Source organism: Nylanderia fulva, unplaced genomic scaffold (assembly GCF_048542155.1).
Source record: "Nylanderia fulva isolate GAGA-0341 unplaced genomic scaffold, ASM4854215v1 Scaffold106, whole genome shotgun sequence".
In the NCBI taxonomy this organism is placed as follows: Eukaryota; Metazoa; Arthropoda; class Insecta; order Hymenoptera; family Formicidae; genus Nylanderia; species Nylanderia fulva.
In genome coordinates this window covers 305,808-313,060 of record NW_028189258.1, presented here as the reverse complement: position 1 = coordinate 313,060, position 7,253 = coordinate 305,808, and positions in this window count along the sequence as shown.

Sequence of the window (7,253 nt, the reverse complement as noted above, 5' to 3'; positions counted from 1 at the left end):
AATACATATCCTGGACTGTAACAAGGCATCTGATGCATGGGAGGCATTACAAAGAATTTTTGAACCGAAATCTCGTGCAAGGATTCTACAACTAAAGAAGCAGATGTTGTCTATAAAACTGGAATCGACCGAGACGATGAATTCATATTTGGCAAGACTGAAGACATGTAGTGACAGTCTCAAAGAGGTAGGATATGAATTTAGAGATGATGATTTAGCATACGCTATGTTATCAGGTCTTCCGGATACATATGATGGAATAGTAATGGCGCTTGCAAATTTGGATGACGAAAAATTTAAATCGACCGAAATCAAAGAAATACTTATGAACGAATATGAACGTCGAGCACTGAAGGAAGGAGGACAGCCTGAGGAACCATCAAAAGAGGCATACCATCAAACAACTAGCAAGGAAACTAGTAAAGAAGAAAAAAGAAGGTGCTTTAGATGTAATAAAATAGGGCATTTAGCAAATAGTTGTAATGCAAAATTGTTTAATGCGAAAGGAACTAAAAAGCGTTACGGATCAAATACACATAAAAATAGTAATGTGTTATTATTAGAGTTAAATAATACTCAGCTAGATGATGCATGGTTGATAGATAGTGGAGCAACCCACCACGTATGTAAACATAGAGAATGGTTCGATAAATATAAAACAATAGCTAACGAAATAATTTATTCAGCAGACAGTAAAAATAGTGATACTCTGAAAGCTGTAGGTGTAGGTAATATAAAAATACGAACCTTTGTTGGTAATAAAAAATTCGATTTAACGCTACTAAATGTATATCACGTTCCAAATGTAAGACGTAACTTATTGTCAGTTTCTCAAATAGAAAAAAGATACAAAAGACTATTGATAGATAACGGAAAACTTAAGATTCAAGATAAAGAAAATAATATGATAGTGGGGGAAGCTCTATGCGAAAATGGTTTATATATTGTCAAAGCAAAAGTCATGAATGATATAAATAATGTGACTAAAAGCGAAGCGCATGTTACGTATACTAATAAGTTAACAGATTCTGTTAAGTGGCATCAAAGATTTTGTCATGTGAACATGAAAACTATTCATGAGCTATCAAAAGGAAATTTGGTTAGAGGTCTAGACAACGTAAATATAAATATAAACGATGCGCATTGTAGTAGTTGTAGCATTGCAAAATCAACAAAAGCACCTTGTAAAGAAGTAAGTCATAGACAAACAAAAAATGTATTAGAGCTCATTCATTCAGACTTATGTGGCCCTATGCCAATAAAATCAATTGGTGGAGCAAAATATTTTTTAACATTCACTGATGATTATTCCAGAAAAGCGACAGTATATTGCTTACAAACTAAGGATGAAGTAGTTGAATATATTCGTAAATATGTAGCTAGGGTAGAAAGAGAAACGGATAGAAAAATAAAAAGATTTAGAAGTGATAATGGATTAGAATATTGTAATAAGATTCTTGAACAAATGTTTGATGAAATGGGTATAAAACATGAACGAACAAATGTATATACACCACAAATGAATGGTGTTGCTGAACGATTCAATAGAACGTTATTAGATTTAGTACGAGCGATGCTTATAAATGCTGCATTACCTGAAAGATTTTGGGCCGAGGCCGTGGTAACCGCGTGTTATATTAAAAACAGAGTCATACATTCATTTGTTAATGATATTCCCGAAAGGATTTGGACAGGGAATAAACCAAGCGTGAAACACTTAAAAGTATATGGTTGCTTAGCCTATGCACATATAAATAAACAAGGTAGAAACAAGCTTAGTTCTAGAGGAAAAGAATGTATACTAATTGGCTATTCTAATCAAACAAAAGGATATAGACTGTGGGATCCAATTAAATGTGACGTAATACAAACAAAACATATAGAGTTCATTGAAAACGTTTGTGGGTATGAGCATATTTATAGTAAAAAGACATTGGAAACTCCGTTTACTAACACCGATAATGTAAATACTGTAGATGAAGATAAAGAATCAGTAACTAGTGAAACACAGGAAGAAAACGCGAATAAAAATACAGAATTTGTTAATTCGCATGAAACAATATCCGAAACAAAACGTAAAGTAGGTAGACCGAAGAAGGTAATTAAAAATCCTTGGGGTCGTGCAGGGAAACCTAAAAACGTAGAATTCAATTTAACAGAAATAATTGAACCGATAACATATGAAGAGGCGGAAATGTCACCACAATCGGAGGAATGGAAGTTAGCAATGGATGAAGAGTTAACAAGTTTGAATAATAGAAATACTTGGGAAATATTAAATAAACCGGAAAATGTTAATTGTATTGGAAGCAAATGGGTTTATAAAGTTAAAACAGATTCAACAGGAAAAATAGCAAGATATAAAGCTAGAGTAGTTGCACAGGGTTTTTCGCAAAAGAAAGACATTGATTATTCAGAATCATATGCACCCGTCGCAAATATTTCATTAATTAAATTATTAATATCTATGTCAGTATTACATGATTGGAAAATACATCATTTAGATGTGAAATGTGCATATCTCTACGGAAATCTTAAGGAAGAAATTTATATGAAATTGCCACCAGGACATAAAGACTATGAAATGAAAGTAGCAAAACTTTTAAGACCAATATACGGTTTGAAACAAGCAGGGCATAACTGGAATAATGCAATTAATGAATTCTTAATAAAACACGGATTTAAAAGATTGCAAGCAAGCAATTGCGTTTACGTTTATGATAATAATCTTATTCTTACATTGTACGTAGATGATATTATATTATTTGCTCCATCAATTGACAAAGTAAATGAAATTAAATCATTACTTGCGTCTAAATACGAAATAAGAGACTTAGGTAGAGCATCATACTTATTAGGTATAACTATTGAATACGAAGAAAATAAAATAAGACTATCGCAAGCGTTATATATAAACAAATTGTTAAGCGATTATGGAATGAATGATAGTAAAACATGTAAAACACCGATTGAACCAGGGATAAAATTATCGAAATGTGACGGTCCACAGAGCGATATTGAAAGGAGCGAAATGAATAATATCCCATATAAACAATTAATTGGTTCATTAATGTATGTAGCGTTAGCAACACGGCCAGATATATTATATGCAGTAACGAAATTATCACAATTTAGTTCTAACCCAGGAAGAACACATTGGTTACAAGCTAAAAGAGTATTAAGATACTTGGCTGCGACAAAAGACATTGGCCTAATGTATACTTCTGGTACAAATGAAATAGAAATTTTTAGTGACGCAGACTGGGCATCAGATATAGATGATAGACACTCTTATAGTGGTATGGTAGTATTTTTATACGGAAATCCAATAATATGGAAATCGAACAAACAAAAGTCAATTTCAACATCTACTATGGAAGCTGAATACGTTGCGTTAGAAATAGCTGTAAAAGAAGTTATATGGTTGGATATGATGTTCAATGAATTATCACAGACAATTGATTTTAACATACCATGTAAGCCATATGTCATTAGATGTGATAATAAATCGGCAATTGACTTTACAAGAAATAGAATAGAGAGATCACGCACGAAACATATCGATATTGCTTATCATATTACTAGAGAAATGCATGAAAACGGTTTAATTGAATTAAAATATATCTCATCTAATGACAACGTGGCAGACATCTTCACAAAGCCATTACCTCATACTGTAATAAATAAACATATTGAGAAGTTGGGATTACAACTAATTGCAGAGTGATCATAGTGGGGGATTTGATAGGTGTTTGATACACACTGCAATTATATTAGACGTATCGAACATTAGATCTCGATATAACTATTATCGATTGTACTATCGATATGGATGTAACGTCCATTTTTGTTCTTTCTTCCCTTGTGTCTTTTCTATTATTACGCATAGCCGTAAGCATTCATTAAAGTACAACATATATGTATTAAGTCATTGCGTTATTCATATACACCTATCCTTTGAGTTATATAGATAAAGGTAAAAGGTGTATTTTCTGCTAACATAATTTAAAACCCGGGAAACAATTTTTTATATATAACAATATAAAAAATTATATAGAATATATAAAATTATATTTAAAATTATATATATATATATATATATATATATATATAATTATATTATATATATTACATATATAATTATATATATAAAAAGAATATATAAAATTATACATATAATCGCAAAATTATATATGAAATATATAATTAGATAAAAGTGTTTTTTTTTTTATATATGATTATATTCATATATATAATTTGACATGATTATATATGAATTTTTATATTTTATATAATTATATATAAAAATAGACATATTTTATATATAATTTTACGATTATATGTATAATTATACAATTATTTATATATAATTATATATAAAAATTTTTTTCCCGGGAAACGAATCTCTGTTTCAACGTAATTTGAAAATATCGATGGCAGCAATGAAAAATATAATAATATAGTACATTTTGTGAATATTTTATAATAATTTTTTTGTCTTATTGTTAGTTCGAAACATAAAATATAGAAACGTTTTAACAATGAAAAAATTAGTTTCATATTTACATAAATAAATTCGAAAAAATGTTATATCTAAATCAGGAGACGCGATAGCTATATATATATCTTTCTTTCATATTCAAATTTAAATAACCATTGATATAAAAGATGTTTTTCCTCTACAGGGTATCAAAAATATCAAAATGATAGCGAAAATATCAAAAAAATAGCAAAAAAAGCGACATCTTCAAATACCATTAATATTAAATATATAAATAATAATGCAACATAATAATAAAAATAACAAAGCAATATATAATAAGTATATAACACAATTATATTCTACCATATGTATAAATATTGTATAACATATAATATAAACGGAGTATGACATTTGTTATATATTACATGTAATTTTCACTAGAGCATTATATATGCGCGCGCTATTTATTTGTACATTTATATTATGTACTTATTTCGATATATGTGTACATATTTTTAGTAAAACTTTTAATATTCGAAACTTTTAATTTGTTTAAGTTCTGTAATCTGTAAAGTTTTTCTGAAGCCAAATTAAAGCTTAGAGACAAATTAAATGCAGGGTGTCTCATAGGAAAATGTTGAAATTATAATCAGCTGTCATTTTTTAATCATCCCAAGGACATCAGAAGGTCAAAATGATGTCAATTTGACATCATATTGACTAAACATTGACCAAAAAATGATATAAATTTAGTCAATATGACGTCAAATTGACATCATTTGACTTTTCTATACTTCTTGGGATGCAGTTATTGAGGAATCAAAAATTATATTGAAAAGAGGAAAGTCTGCAGTTTTTAATAGATATAAATAAAATGTATTTATATCAGTTTCTTTTATTGAAAAAAGTAATAAAAAAGTGCTAATAATCACATATGTAAACTGATAATAAATTTTGAAGTACGCACCATTTGAATTTGTACAAAATTCTATTCTTTTACGAAAACTCGTAAAAACTTTTTCTAACATATCATTTTTAATGTTATTGACGATCGTTTTAATAGCTGCTAAATCTGGCACCGTTGAACATATTTATCATTAGTTTATGTGATTTTATGTAATTATTAGCACTTTTTCATTACTTTTTATCAATAAAATAAACTGGTATACAAACATTTTATTTATATCCATTAAAACTATAAACTTTTCTCTTTCAAACACAATTTTTGTTCTCTCAATAACTATGCATTAAAAAATGATAGCTGATTAGTTTCAGTATTTTGTTATGGGACACCCTGTATATGACACGTGTATCCTCACCTCTTGTTATCTAAAGATGATAAAAGAAATTATATCCCGCCTTTGGTGGGCAAACAAAATTCAAATTATCCCTAATCTTCGATTTAGCTTCAGAAGAACTGAATCTTCTCTCTCTCTCTCTCGTTTTCTGTTTAAACAAATCAGGAGTATTATTATTGAAATTTACAACAGATTTATTTCCCGTCAATCAACTGCTTTCTATTAGACTGATTATAAAGAGGAAAAAATAGTTTTTGGACTATTTTACAAGTGTACCAAAGAGATTTGTAGTGTTGTCCAAATATCTTTTTATTTAGAAAAGGCATCTAAGAATTTTTAGCGACTGTTTTCTCGGTTCTAACGTCAAATTTCCAATATGATCGGCAAGAGCTCAGAAGCTTTAATTACCTAAAAAAACTCCGTCAATATAAAATTGCCCACTTTTTTTAGTTCTCACAGTCTAGATATATCTTTCGCCAAAACGGCTCTTGTAATCTTTTTCAGTAACAGACAGAACTCTCTGTCATATTTCATCGATGGTGTATCATTAAATTCTCCGCGTATCATAAGTTCTTGGACGTCACGCTATAATCCAAGTTAAACACATTGACAAACACATCGAAACTCTAGGGAAACAAAATGTCTCAAACTTATCAATATCATACAATCTCTTCGAGGAATTTACTGCGGCGGCTTGTTCCAGCCTTCTTCTATATAAATATTTATAAACCTGTAATACGTAGCAGCATGGAGTATGGATTTCAAATTTCCTATTAACAATTACAGCTACACAGACAAGTTTAACGATGCTTTTGTTTTCTTTTAAACATTTTAAAAAAGTATAGTAATATATATTCGTACTCTTATAATTTAATTTCATATAATGCAATAGATATAATAGAATACGAAGATAGTTTTGTGTCTTACTTAAGAAACTTAATTTGTTAAGATTTTGTATCTCTTTTTAAAAATGTTAAAAAGTTGTGATTACTATACATCTTATTAAAAACAAAAATTTAATACAATTACGTTCACTTTTTATAAGTACAATACACAACTTATATTTGTAATTTTTATGCACTTTTGCTAAACTGCATTTTTATAACTTTAAAATATTTTCACTTTCTTTATCGCAATCAAAATATAATATTAAATAACCACACTGCGTGCTTTCTTTGGCTAAAAAGTATGATATTTTAAATTTTTACATCATTTTTTTTCTTTTAACGGCTCGTGTAAAAAGCTCTACCAGCAAATTTCGAGAACTCACTGTCTTTCATTACATGTACATAAATATATTTTATGCGTTTTGTGACATTTTTCATAAAGAATAATAAAACTAATAGATAAAATTTATAATATTAAAATATATTAAATTTCATACGTATACATGAAACTTTGAAACATTTCTGCGACATTTCTGTTAAATTTTGTGCTGTGTGGGCAGTTGATAAAAATGAATGCATATACGT